Below are 22,905 nucleotides of genomic sequence, written 5' to 3'. Positions count from 1 at the left end.
ATTTAAAATACAATATGGATACCACACCTATAAGTGCTGGTTTCTCTCTGTGAAGTTTATATGTGGTTAAAGCAGTGGAAGACAATGCACATATATTAAAGCATCAAAATTATTTATTTTTTTAATTCTTTTTATTAATTTTCAAGAGATAAATAACAACATAAATGCAGTAAGACAGAAATGAAAAAGGAACAAAAACTAGAAAATAACCAAGGTTACATTTTAAGATTCTGTTATTCCATAGAATATTAACTTATATCTTTAAATGTCTATCTTATTTGCTTTGACCAATAACTACCTGATTCCCCGACCCTCCTTGGATCTGGATAGTATTTTTCTTCATACTATTATATTATATCTTTAAATTATGATTAAGTAAGATCAGAACAGCAACTTTTCTCCTCTTATCTAACAATATTTGCTACAATGTTTTACATCTTATGATTGCTGACTCATATCTGTCCAGCTTCCTACTATCCTCTTTCGTTATAATATTGTATTATATCTCTAGAATATGTTTGTATCGAGTCGAGACAGCAACTAATCTAATATTTCAATATTTGATGGCCAATCCTACCTTATCTTCTGTTCCCCCGCTCTCCCCCCTTGAACTTATCCTTGTAACCAATAATTAGGCAAAAATCCTTCTACTATTAATGTGATAAAAGGTAACGGGTTGTTTAATGGTGAAATAAACTGTAATTGTATAGGACGTGGCCAAGATATAATAACTGGTTTCCATTTAGCAAAAAATTGTCTAAATTGTCTTTCTGAAGCTGGTTTCAGGTCTTGTGATTCAATCCACATTTGTTGTTTCATCAAATTAGAGAATTCCGTCAATCCAGGGGCATCAGAGCACCTCCATTTCTTAAAAATTAATATGCGTGCCCCAAGAATTGCTAAATTTACAAGCTGCTGTTGTCCTAATTCTGTCCTATCATACGGAAAAAAAAAATATGTTATGATGTCAATTGGACTTTTTCAGTTAAAAATGTAGTTATCCAGAAGTTTATTTTGCCCCAATATTGATTAATATTTGGGCATAGCCACAGGCAATGTAGCAGATCAGCTTTCTCTTTAGTGCATTTAACACAGTTACCTGTTTGTTTCTCTTTTAGCCATTTACTCATTCTGTATGGAGTCAAATAGTAATTGTTAATTATTTTTATTTGGGATTCCCTCCAACTGATACATGAAGTGGCATTTCCTGCCAATTCAATACTCTTTTGTATTTCTTTCGTTTGAATTGTTGGAAAATATTGGAGTAGATTATCCTTAAGTTTATTTATATGTTTTAATCCTGTTTTAATTAATAGTGATTTATACCAATATGATATTGCATGTTTGCCTGCTTTGTATAGTTTAATTCCTGAAAAAGCATCAAAATGATTACTAAAGGGCCAGCAAACATTGGTTTTCATGTTATATAAAGCTGCACTATTTTATGTATATATATATATATATATATATATATATATATATATATATATATATATATATATATATATATATATATATGTATATACTGTGTGTGTGTATATATACATCTGCTGCTACCTTCTATAAACATGGCTTATTATTTGTCACAGTAGGAAGCGCGAAAAGAAAACTTTCCATAAAAATAGAGAACAAAGCATTGTAATGCGAATAACTGTCTAAAACCTCAGCACTCTCATAACCTAACCTCAGCACTCTCATGATCTCATCCCGTTATATAGCTTATTAATATATAAAACCGTGAGTGTCGCAGTGGTCTTTGGGAGTTGTGGTTTTTATTGTCACAGAACAGCTAGATCACCTATATCAATGTGAATTTTGCGGACTTCAATACCCAGTGCACTTTCTGCTGACCATATCGACAGTCTTTCCTTTGGCATCATGGGAGATATAGTCCTGTGTAGGTTAAAAACATAATTATTGTGAGCGCTTAAAATCGCTTGGAAAACTCAATTTCCCAGAACTCCCATGCACCGCTACTCTATGCTTTTTGAAATATCTGCTCTGCTGCTTCGAAGGGGTTGGGCAAAGAGGGTCTTTAGTATTGAAAAGGGGAGAGCTGGAAAAAAGAAGGGAGACGGAGAGCATTGCAAAGGAAAACAACAAAGGCCTGTGTTTGAGCTCAGGTGAGAGCAATTGTTGGATTTCTCCGCTTGCAATTACCAATCTTTGTGCAGCAGCAAGCTGTGAGTCTCCCGTGTAGATGTGATTTAAAAATAATTTGACTGCGTGTAGATCTGCCCTGTGATAATCCATATGGAGGTGTGGGGTATGCAAGATGCTGCATAACAAGACTCTTTGTTCATGAGGTGTCCAGTCATTTGTGTTAGATGTCCTGCTTCGTTTGGCATTTGGGGGTGCATAAAGGAGCCTCCCAATTTATGGCTTTAATGTTCTCTTTGTCCAATAATAAAGACAGTGATTAGGTGACTCATTCCCACTATCTCACTGTCTCTCATCTGCAGCCAGTAAGAGCCCAGTTCTGTATCTATACAAGCTTGCCGATATGTAATAGACCGATGCTTATCAGGGCCACATTGTGTAAACTTGTAGAGGGGAACCTGCATGTTTGTGTACTATGCATGCATGTATGGAATAAATCCTTGCAAAGGGTCTCAAAATTACACGTATTTTAAATATGTATAAAATTATTAGTTATCCTTCTCTTGCTCCAGAAATGTTTGGTTTCTTATAGTATGTTTAGTTCCCAAGTTTGATGAATCCTTGTTTCTGCCAAATAGTATCATGTTGAGTCTGTGTTTAAGGGAGAACTATTCTGGATTTTAAAGGGACACTCAATTCAAAATTAAACTTACATGATTCGGATAGAGCATGCAATTTACTAATATTAACAAAATGTGCACAATCCTTTTTTACATTTACACTTTTTTAGTCACTAGCTACTACGGAGCATGTGCAAGTGAACAGAATATACGTATATGCATTTGTGATTGGCTGATGGCTGTCACATGATAGAGGAGTGGAAATAGGCTTAACTTTGAAATTAGGATCCCATTCCTCCCTCTCCCCTGCCTAACATTTTTTGCCATAGTGTAGGGAACCCCCACCCCTCCTCCACTGGGCCTACCTGCCTTCCTACCTCCCACCAATTAGCACCAATGGGGGATCGTTACAGAGAGTGACACAGCTATTGGTTTAGAGGTGGAAACTGTCCCCTGTTTGGAGCTTTCCCTGTCTAAGCTGACAGCATGGACCTCAATATGCCGCTGTGTAAGACGTAGTTACTACGTCAACACCGTATGCTTGGAAAAGTACTGTGACATAGTACCTACATCCAATTGGCACAAGGGGTTAAAGGGACATGAAAACTTATAGAGTACATGCATGTGCGGAAACAAAACTTTGGGTGTTTAGCTCTACGCTAATCTATATTATCGGATGTGGTTGAAATTATAGGTGTATAAGTGAAGAAATTGAACAGGTGGAGGGCAAAAAAAAAAGTTGCAGACAAAATAGCATTGTAGATGAGTGTGTGTGTAGTTAGGTAGTGGCCTTAAAATTTACTTCTGGTTTGAGTAATCCCTGTTTTAAATTCTCATTATATAAATGAACACATAATAATTTAACTTGCTGTTAAAGTGATGGTAAATCTGAGCATTTAAAAAAGAAAACAAAAAAAAAAACGCTAGGATTTACCATCACTAAAAATAAACGGTAGTTTCATTCATCGGTTACTAAAAAAAGGGTGCTAAACTCACCCTTTCTGTGCTGCGGCAGCTCGCTAAAGTCAGCGACTGGGTGCCCACATCACTCTTTACTAGTGAGGTGATGTTTCCACCTCTAAACCAATAGCTGTGCTAGGATGTCAGATGCCTAGCACGGCTATTGGTGTAGAGGTAAAAACGTCACATCATTAAAGAAGAGAGAGGGTAAGTTTAGCACCTTCTCTTTTTTTTTTTTTTTTTTTTTTTTGTAACTGATGAATGAAATAGCAGTTTATTTTTAGTGATGGTAAATCCTAATGTCTTTTAAACGCTTTAATTTACCATCACTAAAGTAAAAGGGACATGAAACCCAAAATTGTTCTTTTATTATTATTATTATTATTATTATTATTATTCTTCTTCTTCTTTATTTATTAAGCGCCAACATATTCCGCAGCGCTGTCCATGGATACAATTCATTTAGATAAAACAATACAAGACTTGTAAGATATAGGACAAAATTTACAAACACATACAGGAGGGATTGAGGGCCCTATTCCAGTGGGAACTTACAATCTAGAAGGGTGGGAGGTTGAGAAACAGGAGGTGAGGTTAAACAACTTCACAATTGACTTCTATTATCAGCTTTGCTTTATTCTCTTGGTATCCTTTTTGAAGGAGCAGTATTGGGTGAGCCAATAAAAGAGGTGTATATGTGCAGCCTCCAATCAGCAGCTAGCTCCCAGTAGAGCATTACTAAAATATGGTTAAGAATAGAACAAAAAATCATGGGAGCATCTCACTTGGGCTCCATGTGTTTGGCACTTTCTTGTCAAGTCACCAGTGGCAGGTAAACCAAACTTATTGATAAGTGAAACTTTCTCAACGTGGGATAACATTTTAATAAAATATCATAATATATCTTCTAAATATTTTCCTCTAACATAGAATTCATTTTGGGTTTGGAACATCTAAAACACCTTGTTAAGCTTCCAAGGCACTATGACTTATATATGGTGGCTATGCTCTAAAATAGTGCCAATCTCGGAGATAGTAGTAATTGAGTCTTAAAAAGTTCTGAAAAAAACACTCCCACTCGATCCATGTTTTTGGCTATTTAACAAAGTTCTCAAAAGATTTCATACAACTCTTTAAAGGGATACTAACCCCACATTTTTTTCTTTCATGATTCAGATAGAGCATGCAATTTTAAGCAACTTTCTAATTTACTCCTATTATCAATATTTCTTTGTTCTCATGTTATCTTGATTTGAAAAAGCAGTAATAAAAGGTTAGGAGCCAGCCCATTTTTAGTTCAGCACCTTGGTAGAGCTTGCTGATTGGTTTGCTACATTTAGCCACTAATCCGCAAGTGCTACACAGGTGCTGAAAAAAAATGGTCTGCCTCTTAAGCTTACAGTACTGCTTTTTCAAATCAAGATAGCAAGAGAACAAAGAACAATTGATAATAGGAGTAAATTAGAAAGGTGCTTAAAATCTCATGCTCTATCTGAATCATGAAAGGAAAAACATTGGCTTTAGTATCCCTTTAATATTCTAAGTAAAGCATGAAAAATTTCTGAACTACCAAACATAACTAACTTAGTGGATACACTGTTGTGACAAGATACTAAAACTAGAAGAATATTATTTCATTAAGAATAGATGTTAGTGTGTATTGCTTTTATTATTATTTTATTAGTTAATTGTAGAATGCCAACAGATTTTGCAGCGCTATAAACATAGGTCTTATATGCAAGGTAGAATTTATGGGAAGGCAAATGGGTTGATGACCCTGCCAAGAGCGGCCCTGTTGTAAATCAGCTCTCATGTAGGTGATCTTCAAGACAGCTGGGCTTGTAAGCTTAAGGGGGGTTCAAGCGGATGACAAAAGGAGGAGAGGAACTGAGGTAAGAAAATGTTAGTGTATATTATATGTATCCCTGAACAGGGGAACAGTCTTTGCGGAACGCTTGAAAGTTTGATAACTAGGGAAGAGAGGCAGAGAGTTTCACAAGACAAGGGACAGTCTGGAAAAGTCCTGTAGACTGTAATTTAAAGAGGTAACAGGAGGAGAGAAGGAGGTCATGAGCAGAGTGAAGGAGATGGGAGGGAGAGTATCTGGAGACGAGGTATGAGATATAGGGCGATGGGCATTGAATGTCAGAGTCAGGGTTTTGTGTTTTAATCTGGAGATGAGGAAGCCAGTGAAGGCATTGGCAGGGACGTGAGGCAGATGGGGAGTGACGTGTAAGGAAGACGAGTCTGGCAGAGGCATTTATTATGGATTTTAAAGGTGATAGATGGCAGCTAGGGCGACCAAACAGAATGGAGTTGCAATAGTCAAGGTGTAAAATAAGAGAGTGGGATAAAAATCTTAGTTATCTGAGGAAGTGGCAAGATGTTTTAAAGGTGGAAACAGCATGAATTGGCAAAGACTCGATGTGGGGAATGAAAGAAAGATCTGAGTCAAGTGTGACCTCAAGATGTCGGTCATTCAGGGTTGGGGTAATGATGTTATTATCAAGAGCTATAGAAAGTTGTGGGGATAGACATTTTGGAAGAATAGGTTAAATAACAATATACAAGCCTTTCCAGAAGTTTTTAGGCAAGGGGGAGTAGGGAAACCGGGCAGTAGTTGGATGGGGATGTTGGTTCAAGAAAAGATTTAGAGCATGGGTGCCCACGCAATAATAAAAATATAAAGTTGCCTGTAAATTAAAATAAACCCTAAGATAGCTACAATGTAACTATTATTTATATTGTAGCTAGTTTATGATTTATTTAGTTTTAAATAGGAATAATTTAGTTAATTGTAGTAATTTTATTTAAATTATATTTAAGTTAGGGGGTGTTAGGGTTAGTGTTAGACTTAGGTTTAGGGGTTAATAACTTTATTATAGTGGCGGCGACGTTGGGGGCAGCAGATTAGGGGTTAATAAATGTAGGTAGGTGGCGGTGATGTTAGGGCAGGCAGATTAGGGGTTAATAATATTTAAATTGTGTATGCGATGTGGGAGTGTGGCGGTTTAGGAGTTAATATATTTATTATAGTGGCGGCGATGTCCGGTTCGGCAGATTAGCGGTTAAAATATTTATTTAGTGTTTGCGATGTGGGAGGGCCTCGGTTTAGGGGTTAATAGGTAGTTTATGGGTGTTAGTGTACTTTTAGCACTTTAGTTAAGAGTTTTATGCTACGGCGTTGTAGTGTAAAACTCTTAACTACTGACTTTTAAATGCGGTACCAGTCTTGACAGGAGAGGGTTTACCGCTCACTTTTGGTCAGACTCGTAATACCGGCGCTATGCACGTCCCATTGAAAATAGGATACGCAATTGACATAAGTGGATTTGCGGTATTTCCGAGTCTGGCCAAAAAAGTGAGCGGTACACCTGTACCTGCAAGACTCGTAATACCAGCGGGCGTTAAAAAGCAGCGTTGGGACCTCTTAACGCTGCTTTTTAAGGCTAACGCACAACTCGTAATCTAGGCCTTTATTTGTAAAAGCAAGAATGTAAGCATAGGACCCGGAGCATTTTTGGTTCAGCACCTGGGTAGAACTTTCTGATTGGTGTATAAATAGCCACCAATCAGCAAGCGCTACCCAGGTGCTGAACCAAAAATGGGCTGGCTACTTAGCTTACATTCAAATAAAGATACCAAGAGAACGAAGAAAGATTGATATTAGCAATAAATTAGAAAGTTACTTAAACTTTCATGATTCAGATAGAGCATGCAATTTTATTTTTGACTACACTATTCCTTCAAGCTTTAGTGAAGAGAGATATTTTTTTTCCTATGTTGCTCAGCCATGCAGGAACATCTGCATAGGTAGCATGTCAGGAGTATGCCAGGGCTGAGGATGAGCGTAATTTTCAAGCAATGGTGGGAGGTGCCTAGTTATTAAGGACCGATGTGGAGTTGTGATAGATTGATCAGTGCAGGAGAAGGAGATGGGAAGAGAGCAGAGGTTTGCGTGAGTCTGAAAAATGTTGCTGATCTAGCAACTTAAAGGGATATGAAACCCATAATTTTTCTTTCATGATTCAGATACAGCATGCAATTTTAAACAGCTTTCTAATTTACTTCTATTATCAATTTTTCTTCATTCTCTTGGTATCTTTTTGTTGAAACGCAGGGATGTATGCTTAGGAGCCGGCCCATTTCTGGAGCACTATATGGCAGCACTAATTCCTGCCACATAGTGCTCTAAATGTCTACCTAGGTATCCCTTCAACACAATATCATGGAAACAAAGCAAATTTGATAATAGAATACCATTTTACTTCTATGTCTGAATCCCAAAAGAACATTTTGGGGTTTTCTATCCCTTTTTAATGCTTTTGTGGAGTTTGGTGTGAGGGGCATAGAGGGAGAGTAGTAGGAAGTGCTGTGATTTTGCAAGTGAAGAGGAGATGATGATGAGGAAAAGAGAATTTGTGAAGTCTGAGAGTGCATCGATGGCTGAAAATCAGATCAAAGCAGCGTCAATTTTTGTGGGTGGGAGAAGTCCGTCCATTGTGACAGACCATAAGAGGAAGTGAGCTGGAGAAGTGTTTTTGCTTCAGGGGCGATGCGATTGTCAACAGGGAAGTTGAAATTCTTTGCATTGAGAGATTTTCTTTGTCTTTTTGCTGCTATATGACCTATCATTGTATGACAGTGTTGTCGTTACAGAAACAAATCCTGAATATTGCTGCAGGTAGTGGCATTCAGCTATATTATGCCCAAAGGTATTAGTGTAAAAGTGGCACACACAAATTATCTGTATTTATTTGCACTTTTACAGTAATAAATCTTGCACAGAATATAGGCAAATGCTGCTACTGTGGCCATATTTTGCATCATACAAACTTTTGTTCATGCCTAGTTGTACTTTCTAAGGCCCTTGGGCAACAATTTGAATTGCATCTGCCTGCTGATTTCTACAGGCCGCAACACTGCTCTCTTCCTATTTGTGACCAAGCACAACTGTGTTATTCAAGATCATTCTTTGGGGATACAATAAGTTGGTGGATTTGTGTCAATTATCTTGCTATTTTTTTTTTCTTTCTTAAAGGGACATGAAACCCCAAATTTTTCTTTCATTATTCAGATAGAGAATACAATTTTAAACAACTTTCCAATTTACTTCTATTATTTAATGTGCTTCCTTCTGTTGTTATCCTTTGCTGAACGGTTTATCTAGGCAAGCTCAGGAGCAGCAGGGAGCCTAGGTTCTAGCTGCTGATTGGTGGCTGGATATATATGCTGATTGTCATTGGCTTACCCATGTTCATTTAGAAACCAGTAGTGCATTGCTGCTCCTTCAACAAATGATACCAAGGAATGAAATAAATTAGATAACCGAAGTAAATTAGAAAGTTGTTTAAAATTGTATTCTCTATCAGGATCACAAGAGAAAAAGTTGGGTTTCATGTCCCTTTACATGTGTGATTGTTTAGTATTATTATTATTATTATTATTATTATTATTTTTTTTTTTATTAGATTTTCGGAAATCTATTCCTTGTCTTTGAGTGGGGAAAAAAAAATCGTTGTCCCTTGTTTGTGAAGGCTGTACTCCCCTGCTATAATATCTGTTATTGTTTTTGACTGGAAAAGAAAGTGTTGTGTGACGAGCCTCTGGCATGTGCCACACAGATAGGGGTCGCCTTTATTTGCTGAGTATTGATAACAGGTTTTTGTTTGCATGTCTAAGCAAGCAAAGCCTGAGCGTGAACAGCAATATGCTAGCTGCAAAGCACGTACTTTACCATTAATATGCAACGGGACCCCCTACTAAAAATAATTCTGACTTAATCAATTATTTTGTCTATAAAGGGGTATTGCTAGAGTCTACAATACAGTTTACTTCCAGAGTATGCGTTTCATAGATTTAAAAACGCACATAAAATACTTACAGCTAGGTTGAGTGACCACCACTGCTGGTTGGGTCAATGACAATTTCTGCTCAGGGACGGCAGCACTAAACGCCTGCAGCTCTTATGTGTTTAACCCCTGCAAAAAAGTTAAACACATAGAGTTGCAGGTGCGTTAGTGCTAAAATTACATGCATGTCATATATTTTTTTTTTCTTCACTATAATGTCCTTTTTAAAGAAGCATAGCACTGTAACATTATGACGAATTACAATGTATGTGCACGCAACAATACACACATTTATATAGTGTTTGCTCTAATATACAAGCTTTTACAAATTGTCATTTCTAGTGACAAAGTGCCAGGCTTCAGTTAATCATTTGCTAAGAATAGCTCAGGATCTTGTAATCTCGGAGAGACGTCCCAGTGAATCTGATCAACTAAACTATTTTTCTAGTGAGTGTAGTAATGTTACAGGTAAATATAACCTTAAAGGGACACTGAACCCAAATTCTTTTCTTTTTTGATTCAGATAGAGCATGCAACTTTCTAATTTACTCCTATTATCACATGTACTTTATTCTCTTGGTATCTTTATTTGAAATGCAAGAATGTAAGTTTAGATGCCGGGCCATTTTTGGTGAACAACCTAGGTTGTCCTTGCTGATTGGTGGATAAATTCATCCACCAATCAAAAACTGCTGTCCAGAGTTCTGAACCAAGAAAAAAGCTTAGATGCCTTCTTTTTTTTATAAAGATAGCAAGAGAATGAAGAAACATTGATAATAGGAGTAAATTAGAAAGTTGCTTAAAATTGAATGCTCTATCTGAATCACGAAATAATTTTTTTGGGTTCAGTGTCCCTTTAAAAGAAAATGCTCTGTCTTTTAGCATTTATTATTGTATTGTTGCTTGTTTAGAGCTATGTTTTAAACCCCCAGATATGTTAAGCACATAGTCATCTGCAGAGCAGCAATGCATTAGTACGACCTAGCTGAGTACATTTGGTGAGCCAATGACAAGTCATATTTGTGTAACCACCAATAATCGGCTAGTTTACATTTCAGCGGTTTTGTTAAAATACTTACCTTTTCTTCTTGCAAGCCGGAGCAGCAATTCCCCTGCCCGCAGGTCGTCTCTTCTTAAGTCGGCAATGACTAACGCGGCTTCATCGAATCACGGCGTGGCCTCAGGCAATGTTTGCTCTGGGAGGGAATCCGTGATTGGAGGAAGCCGGATTTGTCATTGCTGACGTAAGAAGAGACGACCTGCGGGCGGGAGAATTGCTGCTCCGGCTTGCAAGAAAAAAAGATAAGTATTTTAACAAAACCGCTGAAATGTAAACTTTCATGAATGAAAGTGACCCTGTTTTTAATAGTATTTTTAAATACCGGGCACTCATTCGTGAAAGTTTTTATCTTCACTTTAAGGGACAGTAAAGTCAAAATTACACTTTCATGATTCGGATAGACCATGTCATTTTTAAAGAACTTTCCAATTTAATTCTATTCTAAAAAATGTTGTTTTTGTTCTTTGGAATACTTTGTTGAAGGGTAAACCTAGGTGGGTTCACAGGACTCCAAGAGAGTGCACGTGTCTGTAGCAGTCTATGACAGCAGTATTTGTAACATTGCAATGTCATTTTAAACAACTTTCCAATTTACTTTTATTATCAAATTTTGTTTTCTTAAAATACTTTGTTAAAGAGCAAACCTAGCTGGGCTCATAGGATTCCAGGAGAGTGCACGTGTCTAACAGTCTATGGAAGTAGTGTTTGCAACATTATGTTTAAAATGTTACAACTACTGCTGCTATAGACTGCTACAGACACGTGCACTCTCTTGGAGTCCTGTGAGCCCACTTAGGTTTACTCTAAAGTATTCCAAGAGAACAAAACAAATTTGATAATAGAGCATGTCATTTTAAACAACTTTCCCATTTACTTCTATTGTCAAATTTATTTTGTTCTCTTGGAATACTTTGTTGAAGAGTAAACCTAGCTGGGCTCATAGGATTCCAGGAGAGTGCATGTGTCTTTAAAGGGACAGCAAACTGCTAGTTAAGCCTTTTGTGGTTTAGCTATCACTTGCAATTTTAACATATTTCCACTTTACATCTATTGTCATTTTACTTTGTTCATTTTGGTTTTCTTTGTTGAAGATTAGGTAGGCTCCAATAGCTCATTAACGTGCACTCTGTGGCAGCAGTGATTGCAACTATGTATAACATTACTAACTGGTGGTAACAGAGATCTCAATTAGCTACCAAGGCAGTTTTATGTGGGAGGGGCTGATAGCTGCTTTCTGTTCATATTGAGGCTGCAAGTTCTTGCATTGAATAGAATCCTGGCCACCAAGACAGCAGAGTATGTGAAAGTTAATCTGCGATCATATAAGGTTGGTAAAAGCTAGAATTTTATACTATGATCTGCTTCCTCAAATTGCTATAATATGTACATTTTTACTTTATGGTTCAGATATCCATATGTAAACTTTCATGGGTCAGACAGAGCAAGAGCCTGCAACTGTATGTACAAAAGCATAGGCATTTCTGTTGTCGTATAAATTGTAAAATGAGTAGGTAAGGAAATCCTGTGTTAATCAGACTTGGTTCTTCCTCATGGGTGTTTTTGGACAGCTCTGGACAAGCTCATGTAGCTCTTTATTAGACAACAGAGAAAAAATAATGGTTCGAGTTATGAAAGCATCTGTGCTGCAGTTTCTATTGAGTATCAGTCTGACTTTTCTGCATCCCGTTTAGAACCTTCATTTAAATGGACTGTGTGTCAGAATATACTTCTGTCTGTGGGCAATATGACGTATAAAAATAAACAATGGAAGAAGGTTTTTTCTTCTTCTTATATTGTTGTTGAAACGTTATGTGATCTGAATAATAGCTATCACTTTGATTCAGTGGAGCCGTAAAACTATTAGAGGGACATAAATGAGCAAACTAAAAAGCACTTAATGTGCTATGGCATTTCATTTCTACATAATTGCTTGAACAGAACTATGTGATAAAAACTCATAAAGGGGTTAAACCAGGGCTCAGCAAATTGGTTTAAAATCTAGGATCCAGCCCATGAATTTAGGGGCCCGAAAACACACTCACTCACTCACACTCACACTCACATACATACACTTTTTAATGGGCGCACCATCCTGCTGAAATTAAATCCATATTCAGCTAAAGTGAACTAATAACATTTTAATCTTTATTGCTGCAAATTGATAAATGCTGACAGCATACACTGTTGGCATTTATCATTGCACAAGCAGTTCTTGTTAACTGCTGGTGCAATGCCGCCCCTGCAGATTATCGTCCGCTCGCAGAGGGTGTCAATCAACCCAATCGGGTTGATTTCTGACCGTGGCCTCAGAACAGGCGGCCAAGTTATGGAGCAGCGGTCTTTAGACCACTACTTCATAACTGCTGTTTCCGGCGAGCCTGAGCGCTCACACGGAAACGGGCATCAAGCTTCATATGGAACTTGATAAATTGGCCCCTTAGAATCCATTGCAATTTTTCATTTTCAATTTTGGCTAATTTGATTGTTTCTCTTAACACATTTTTATTTAGCCACATTTTAGTAGAGAATACTTTGTCCCAAATTATGTTATTTAATGATTTCCTTAATTCATTTAATTTTTGCTTTCTTAAAATTAAAAGTCTTGGTTAAACCTTAAAGTGAAGGTAAAGTCAAACGCCTAATTACAAATAATTAGAGATATGATGCCAAATAAATATAAGTTTAATTCATCAATTTTTTATAAAACATAAATTACCTGTGATATCTTATGTTTTTCTAATCGAATCGGCTTTTCTATAAACAACCCGTACATTTTTTTTTTTTTTTTTTTTCTAAATTACTATCACATGCCTCTTAGATCCAATTGATTTTCTGGCCGTTAGGCGGCCGTCAAATGTCGTCATAAACATCCTGGTTTACCTGCGCATGCGTGACTATTTATCCTCCGCAATTTGCAAGTGGGCGCGTCCTCGTTTCGCGCATATTAAGATTTTGGATTTAGTGATTGAAGGAGCTGCCTGCGCATGCGTGACTCGATGTGCACGAGTATGCTAAACACGTATAGAGCGGGTGGGACCGCTCTATACGTCAGTGTCCTAAACCAGGAAATGGAGCGTGGGAGGAGAATATTCAAGGAACGGTAGGAGAAATAAAGTTAGACTTTGAACAAAATAGATACGTTTTTATTAATTAAAAACCTAGCGACTACATTTGTGTTATTAACAGCAACATAAAAACGATTTGTAGATAAAAAAAAGCTTACCTTCACTTTAAAGACACTGCTTGTGAAAAGAGATTGCAAATGTGACCATGTTATGATCACTGTTACCCAAATGTTCTTTGACTTCTATGTTTGATATTATATCTGTATTGTTTGATAGCACTAAATCCAATATAGCTTTACTCCTAGTTGGCTCCTCTATTAATTGTGACAAGACGTTATCCCTGGGAACATTTATAAATCTATCCCCTTTAGCTAAATTACTAGTTTCATTAGCTCAGTTTATATCAGGGTAGTTAAAATCTCTCATAATTACAGCATTATTATTAGCAGCCTTACTTATTTACATTAGTAGTTAAAGGGACAGTCTACCATAGAATTGTTATTGTTTTAAAAGATAGATAATCCCTTTTATTACCCATTTCCCAGTTTTGCATAACCAACACAGTTATATTAATATACTTTTCACCTCTGTGATTACCTTGTATCTAGGAACCTTCTTCCAGCCCCCTGATCACATGACTGTGACTGTTTATTATCTATTGACTTGCATTTAGCATTGTTTTGTGCTAAATATTACATAACCCCCTGTGCCTGAACACAGTGTTATCTATATGGTCCACGTGTACTTTCTGTCTCTTTGTGTTGAAAAGAGATTTAAAAAGCATGTGATAAGAGGCAGCCCTCAAAGGCTTAGAAATTAGCATATGAGCCTTCCTATGTTTAGTTTAAACTAAGAATACCAAGAGGAAAAAAAGCAAATTTGATGATAAAAGTAAATTGGAAAGTTGATTAAAAGTTCTATCTGGGGGGGGAGGAGCCAACAACGGGAGAGAATGGTCGCAGAACTTTTAAGCTCTTCAGCTACTTGCCCAAACAGACCATAACAGACCCACAAAATGCATTATGGAGCATCTCTTATATGCCCAAACAACTTGCACCAGTTGCTGACAACTTCGGAGTGAGTACAAGAGAGAAAATCAGAGCCAGCGATCGCAAGAATTACGCTAGATCTGCAGCGGTATATTGACCTGAGATGTCATTTTGTATCTGAGGTTGGGGCACTTTACACGGTGTCGGGACCAATGTGAGCTGAGATCGGATGAAGCAGTAAGATAACGGAACACTCAGAGATTTTACCTCACACTGGCAAGTATAGTTACTAAAGAGCGCGAACAGCCGCCATTTTGCTCAGACCCTTCTCTGCACTAAAGTAAATGCTCCCATACGAACACTACCACTTAGCCGCAGTCTCACTGATAGGACAGGATATTGCTTAAGGTAGCGTCTAAGACCTGCTTACATTCAGTGCTATCTGTGGGGGTGTGAGGTGACATTTGTGAACACAGCAACTTGCTACAGAGGGTTGGTGGATATACCCATTTAACTTTCACAAGGCAATACAGTATGGAGGACCAGATAGCCATAGCATTAAGCAATTTGATATCTGCACTAGACCGTAACCAACGTTCACTCATCCAGGAGTTAAGGTCTGACTCTCACCCAGCTCGGAGTGTATCTGATGCAGCTGAAGAGGATAGGGATGGCAGCTCACATAGCCTGACTCAACAACATGTAGCTGAGTGTACAACAAGAGATATCATTACTAATGTGCCCTGTGAGATGAAAGATCAGTTTACTAGAGATGACATTCTAAGTCCCTGGAGGGCTCACAAAGATTTATATGCGATAGGTACACAGCTTCGACCCAGATCACCTCTTATAACTAAAAACACAAATGGGCTTATACTTGTGACTGAGAACTTTGAACAGGGACCTGCAGACATGGCTGTAGCGCTGATTCTGGGCCGTGCTCTTGCAGCTGAGATGTCCTTGGGCCTAACATCCACAAGCACGGCTCCATATAGACTTGGTATTGGATAAGTTAGATCCTGCATATATGCCTGAGCTTCTAGTCTACGAAGTTGGACAAATGACTGGTATAATTTATCTCTATATGAGTCCACTGAACTTTTATCTATTTTTCTCAGCTGATACAGATCTTCCCTTAACTGCAATCTATGTTTGCCTGTACCCAATCTTCATGACTAGTGGCAGCAGATATGTTAGATATTGCTTATGCAGTGTTTGTGCTACTACAATCTAGTCTTAGCTAAGCGAGATCATTTAATTATTTTGCTGAAAAGGGAGAGATGTGAGGTAGACTCAGTTAATAAATATACTAATCTACTCACTATAATATGTATTAATGTCCCAGTCTATTGCATGTTGCCAAATATAGATCTTATACCTAAGACATAGCTCCATCTTTGCTCTAGGAGAGTAAGGGAACAAGGAATCTACGTTTCTTATGTATTGTCTTTTTTTTCTACCTGTATGTACCTACCTGCACTAACCCACAGGGAGAGTATTCCCAGCTCTTTTTATGGGGTCCTTTTGGCTCTTGTGCTATATGAATAGTACTACAAATACTACCTTGTACCTGTGATGTAGGGTATTCTGAGTCAGCTTTTATAAGTTTGCAGCTACTTTATTCGCTATGCTCAATTTTATTGATTTTAGGCGATAATGTATAAATTACTCATAGGGTTCCCTACAGTTTTCTTTATTTGACAAAAGTAGATGTCCCAACTAGATTTGTATCTTTTATATGCAATTACTAAATGTGTGTATGTAAATCTCATATGCTAACCCATTGTACTCTCTGTCTCCCTCAGCCGGCGGGGGAGATAGGGGATTGACTGAGATAATTTGCAGGTTGTCCAGCCATTTGTTGTCGTACATTATGCAGCCACTATATATTAATTACGATGCCTATCTCATTTAAGCTTAAGTTATTATAAGTAGAACTTCTGTTATTGTAGGTTAGATGTCCAGATTAATTATATACCACTTTAGAGCAGCAATCCTCATAAGTAGGTACAGCCTATGTAAAGCAATAAGTTTAACACGATCCAGCTAGTGTGCAGGTGTGGTGTATATGGAGTAACAGGTTGTTTACAGTTATACATGTTGTCTCTTCAGAGAAACGTTAGTTATTGCTATGCACCGTCTACATTTATATTTACACTCCCCCCCCCCCCCCCCCAGGTAAATGTTAATCCCTGGGGGGTATTACATATTAGACATTCACCCGACCTGGTGTATATTTTTCCGCGGTATTAACCCGCCACCTTCCACCTATCTAGGCTTATAAATCATGCCCACGTGGGGCTATATATCACTAACCTCTCACCTATATAGGTTTATAATTCATGCTCATGAGGGGCTATATATCACTAGTAACATTTTGTAAAAAATACAGCCAGTATTAATCACTTCTTTTTATATTATACATCCACCCCATGTTTACTTTATATAAAGCAGCACTACGCATCTCAGGGGGAAAAGTGTACCTCTCATTAGTATTAATTATTCTATTTATGTCTGTTCATAATATCATACTAATAGATGGAATGTCATGATAAAGAGGTACTATAGTATCATCCTATAAAAGAAAAAACCGATAGGGTATCAATGTAAATCCTGTAATATACTTTTCCGAGGTATACTAGTCATACGGTAGGATATTCACGTCTTGTAAAATGTCTATCATGATTTACTACTGCTTTTAGATATGTTCAGTTTGAAATAACCTGTTTCCTTGTTTCTGTATGAACATGATTTTGCTAATTACCCTAATAAAAATCTTTGATTTAAAAAAAAAAGTTCTATCTGAATAATGAAAGTTTAATTTATACTAGACTGTCCCTTTAAGTTTCCTCCAGGTCACTAATGTTGGGGGGGCTTGTAGCATGTTCCAAGTAATATTCCCCCCCCATCTCTTTATTTTAACCCACAGAGTCTCTACATTGTCACCTGTATCATAAATATCTTCCCTTATTGTAGGTTTAAGGTTAGGTCTAATATATATGCAGATTCCTCCACCCCTTTTATTATTCCTGTCCCTCCTAAAAAAAAAAAAAAAAAAAAAAGTATACCCCTCGTTTCATTTATACTGATAACATCATAGTCCTCTACTGCAACTAAGGGCTAGATTTATTAAAGCTGAGGCGTACAGTGGCGCGTATACGCACCCCTTTACGCCTCAGCTCGCCTGTGGCGGGGCGTAATTACCCGCAGGTATTCGCCATTGCACACGAGCGCAACTTTGCTTTTACTCCATACTTTCTAATGTGACATTTCTTAAAGTGAAGGTAAACTTTGATGAATGAAAGTCTGTTTTAAAAAATAAATAAAAAAAATGCTATTAAAAACAGGGGCACTTTCATTCATCAAAGTTTACAAAGCAGCCATTTTGATTAAAAAACTTACTTTTTTTTTTTTTTTTTTTCACAGCCAGAGCAGCTTCCCCCTCCTGGAAATCCTCTCTTCACACGTCAGCAATGACTAATCCGGCTTCCTCCAATCACAGCATGGCCTCAGGCAATAACCACCCTGGGGGGAAAGTCGTGATTGGAGGAAGCCAGATTAGTCATTGCTGTCGTGTGAAGAGAGGATTTCCAGGAGGAGAAAGCTGCTGTAGCTGTGAAAAGAAAAAAAAAAAAAGGTAAGTTTTTAATCAAAATGGCTGCTTTGTAAACTTTGATGAATGAAAGTGCCCCTGTTTTTAATAGTATTTTTAAAAAACTGGCTTTCATTCACCAAGGTTTACCTTCACTTTAAGTCATCCCTTCCTTGAGATATTATAGGAGTGACATATTCACAGACTGATCTCTCTATTATATTGTGTTCTAACTGACCCCCCCCCCTTTGCCTAGTTTTAAAAGATTCTCTAAATGTGCTACCATCCCTTCCCCCAACACCTGCACCCATGTCATTCAGGTGCAATCCCCATCCTTACTGTACAAATTGTACCCAAGTGAAAAGTCAGCCCAGTGCTCTAAAAAGTCAAACCCCTCATTTTTACACCATGGTTTTTAACCATGAATTAACAGACCTTAGCTCCTCCTGCCTTACTGAGTTAGCACACATAATTGGTAATATCTCAGAAAATATTACTTTGGAGGTCCTTGCTTTAAGCTTGCTACCTAACTCCCTGAAGTCATTTTTAGGACTCTTCATCGCTGTACCATATGTGAAAGCTACTATTTTTGCTAGTCAACACAATTAAACCCCCCCCACAAAAAACAAAAAACAAAACAAAAACCCAGCAAGGGCTAGAAAGGATCCAGCTGCAACAAGCTTAGTGGCTGGTGGTAGTTAGCAGGGGAAAGTGGGGGGAACACCCATGGGTGTCTTGGGGGACTATAAACCAGGATGCTGGGGTCTAAATTTAAGGTGTCTGACTTCCTGGGGCCCCATTACATATGCAGCGTCGCCCGCAAAAGCCGGCGACACAGGTTTTTGGTATCCTATATACAGCGCCGCATATAAATGTGGCACGTATATTTCACCCGTCGCTCGCAATTTTTACTCCCATAAGCTAACATGGGGCTGCGTCGTAAATCGGTATCCAATATCCAGCGCAAGGCCTTACGTGGCGAAAAAAGAAAAAATCTTACTCCATTTTCACCTCGCCATAAAAGGCAGCCGTAGCAGGCCTTGCGCTGAGTATGGGAGCACCGTAACTCCCTAAAATGCCTGCAAAAATAAACTAACGCATGCGCAATAACTAATAAACTTTATTAACCCCATAACCGCCATAGCCCACACCGCAATAAACCTATTCTAGTATTAACCCCTAAACCGCCATAGCCCACATAGCCTATTAAATCTATTAACCCCTAATCTGCCGCTGCCAACGTCGCCACCACTATAATAAAGTTATTAACCCCTAAACCTAAGTCTAACCCTAACACCCCCCTAACTTAAATATTATTTAAATAAATCTAAATAATATTACTATTATTAACTAAATTATTCCTATTTAAAACTAAATACTTACCTATAAAATAAACCCTAAGATAGCTACAATATAACTAATAGTTACATTGTAGCTATTTTAGGATTTATTTTTATTTTACAGGCAAGTTTGTATTTATTTTAACTAGGTACAATAGCTATTAAATATTTAATAACTATTTAATAGATACCTAGTTAAAATAATTACAAATTTACCCGTAAAATAAAACCTAACCTAAGTTACAATTACACCTAACACTACACTATCATTAAATTAACTACAATTACCTAAAATTAAATAAAATAAACTATAGTACAAAAAACCAAACACTAAATTACAGAAAATAAAAAAAATTACATGAAGTTTAAACTAATTACACCTAATCTAAGCCCCCCAAAATAATAAAATGCCCTACCCTATACTAAATTACAAATAGCCCTTAAAAGGGCTTTTTGCAGGGTATTGCCCCAAAGTAATAAGCTCTTTTACCTGTAAACAAAGAAATACACCCCCCAACATTAAAACCCCACACCCAACCTTACTCTAAAACCCACCCAATCCCCCCTTAAAAAAAACCTAAAACTACCCCATTGAAGATCACCCTACCTTGAGCCGTCTTCACCCAGCCGGGCAGAAGTCTTCATCCGATCCGGGCAGAAGAGGTCCTCCATCCGGGAAGAAGTCTTCATCCAAGCAGCATCTTCTTCCATCCGACAAGGAGCGGCTCCATCTTGAAGACATCCGACGCGGAGCATCCTTCCTGGCCGACGGACTAACGACGAATGAAGGTTCCTTTAAATGACGTCATCCAAGATGGCATCCCTTGAATTCCAATTGGCTGATAGCATTCTATCAGCCAATCGGAATTAAGGTAGGAAAAATTCTATTGGCTGATGCAATCAGCCAATAGGATTGACCTCGCATTCTATTGGCTGTTCCAATCAGGAAGGATGCTCCTCGTTGGATGTCTTCAAGATGGACCCGCTCCTCGTCGGATGGAAGAAGATAGATGATGCCGGATGCTTGGATGAAGACTTCTGCCCGGCTGGAGGACCACTTGTGCCCGGATCGGTTGAAGACTTCTGCCCGGCTGGGTGAAGACGGCTCAAGGTAGGGTGATCTTCAATGGAGTAGTGTTAGGTTTTTTTTAAGGGGGGGTTGGGTGGGTTTTAGAGTAAGGTTGGGTGTGGGTGGTGGTTTTTAATGTTGGGGGGGTGTATTTCTTTGTTTACAGGTAAAAGAGCTGATTACTTTGGGGCAATGCCCCGCAAAAAGCCCTTTTATGGGCTATTTGTCATTTAGTATAGGCTAAGTAATTTTATTATTTTGGGGGGCTTTTTTATTTTATTAGGGGGCTTAGATTAGGTGTAATTAGTTTAAACTTCTTGTAATTTTTATTTTCTGTAATTTAGTGTTTTTTTTTTTAATTTTTTTTTGTACTATAGTTTATTTTATTTAATTTTAGGTAATTGTAGTTAATTTAATTAATTTAATGATAGTGTAGTGTTAGGTGTAATTGTAACTTAGGTTAGATTTTATTTTACAGGTAAATTTGTAATTATTTTAACTAGGTAGCTATTAAATAGTTATTAACTATTTAATAGCTATTGTACCTAGTTAAAATAAATACAAAGTTACCTGTAAAATAAAAATAAATCCTAAAATAGCTACAATGTAATTATTATATTGTAGTTATCTTAGGGTTTATTTTATAGGTAAGTATTTAGTTTTAAATAGGAATAATTTAGTTTAATAGTAATATTATTTAGATTTATTTAAATAATATTTAAGTTAGGGGGGGTTAGGGTTAGACTTAGGTTTAGGGGTTAATAACTTTATTATAGTGGTGGCGACGTTGGCGGGGCCTTCAGATTAGGGGTTAATAGATTTAATAGGCTATGGCGGTTTAGGGGTTAATACTAGAATAGTTTTTTTGCGGTGTGGGCTATGGCGGTTTAGGGGTTAATTAGGCTTATTGCTTTGTGGCGGATTGTCGGTCTAGGGGTTAATATATTTATTGGTAGTAGTGAGAGGGGGGATTGCGGATATAGGGGTTTTACGTGTTGGGGTATTTTTGGGAGGCAGGTTAGACTTTTACGGGAAATTTGATATTTCCTTTACTTTCCTTAGGCGCCGGCAGTTTCTAAAGTGCCGTAAGTCGCTAGCGACTCCAGAAATTTGTATTTACGCTTATTTCTGGACATCGATAGTTTATCAGACTTACTGTACTTTATGAACTGCCCGCGGGGTATATGTAATACCCCGATGTGCGAGGTGAAATTACGGGCGGCGCAGGTTTCCACGCTTTCGCCAAAACCTGCGTCGTATACCGGATCGCGCCCCTGGTGCTGCTCTAAGAGTATATTTAAAAGCCAAAATTAAGTATTTTTCCGGTAGATATTTGTACGAAATATGCTTCTTGCAAAATCACGCTTTTGCTGTAATTGGCATTATTGTGCTAATCTGAACACCTTTTCCCATATCTTAGCAGAGTCAGTCTCATGCGCTTTAGCAAACTCCAAATGGCTGGTTTAAAGTGATGCCTTCTTTCTTGCCATTCTCCCGTAATCCTGATTTAATTAAAAGGGACTTGTGCAGCACAACCAGGCAAGTGACCTCTCTTTTTAAAGAGGTGAGGCGCTTTTTCAAAGGGTCACATGACCAGGTGGTTATCGGCTGACCACCTGTCAGAACCATAAGCTTATGGAACCATTTTAGGGGTGGAGTATTCCCGATGTTGCCCCCCCACAATACACACACACACACACACACACACACACACACACACACACACACACACACACACACACACACCCTCTTATTTCAAAGCAGCAATCCTGCTCTTTCAAATGTGTGGTTCTGTGTCTGCCCCCTGGCAGCTGATTATACACACACACACACACACACACACACACACACACACACACACACACACACACACACACACTCTTATTTCAAAGTAGCAATCCTGCTCTTTCAAATGTGTGGTTCTGTGTCTGCCCCCTGGCAGCTGATTGTCGCAACAATGACAAATACCTGTAAACTTTGGTTCTTTTTTTGGGGTTCTGATACATTTTGAGAGGCCTTTATTACCCCATTACCATAATAATATATCATAATACCCCAAATTTTGAAGGAGTGAGGTTTAACAATTTCAAAAAGGGTTTTGTGTCCTTATAGCTATGAAGTAATCACTATAGTAAGATTGATAACTTGGCAAGTAACCGTTAACCATATTTATTTACACTTTTGTTGTTAGGGCTCATAGATCGATGTTTGTCTGAACTAATTAAGAAAAGAAAAAGACAGAACTGAGAAAATGTGTG

General features: G+C 37.8%; 1 protein-coding gene across 1 annotated transcript in view; it reads left to right on the top strand.

The window, feature by feature from the left end:
* The first annotated feature begins 1,976 nt into the window (after positions 1-1,976).
* The window catches only part of ST3GAL2 (ST3 beta-galactoside alpha-2,3-sialyltransferase 2), a 177,901-nt gene continuing 156,972 nt past the window's right edge, over positions 1,977-22,905 (top strand). Inside the window, exon 1 of the mRNA XM_053702237.1 lies at positions 1,977-2,123. The gene's annotated coding sequence lies outside the window, so the exon portion shown is untranslated. The remainder of the gene's footprint in view (positions 2,124-22,905) is intronic.

This window comes from Bombina bombina, chromosome 1, assembly GCF_027579735.1.
Source record: "Bombina bombina isolate aBomBom1 chromosome 1, aBomBom1.pri, whole genome shotgun sequence".
NCBI lineage: Eukaryota > Metazoa > Chordata > Amphibia > Anura > Bombinatoridae > Bombina > Bombina bombina.
This window is presented reverse-complemented; position numbering and strand designations above follow the sequence as displayed.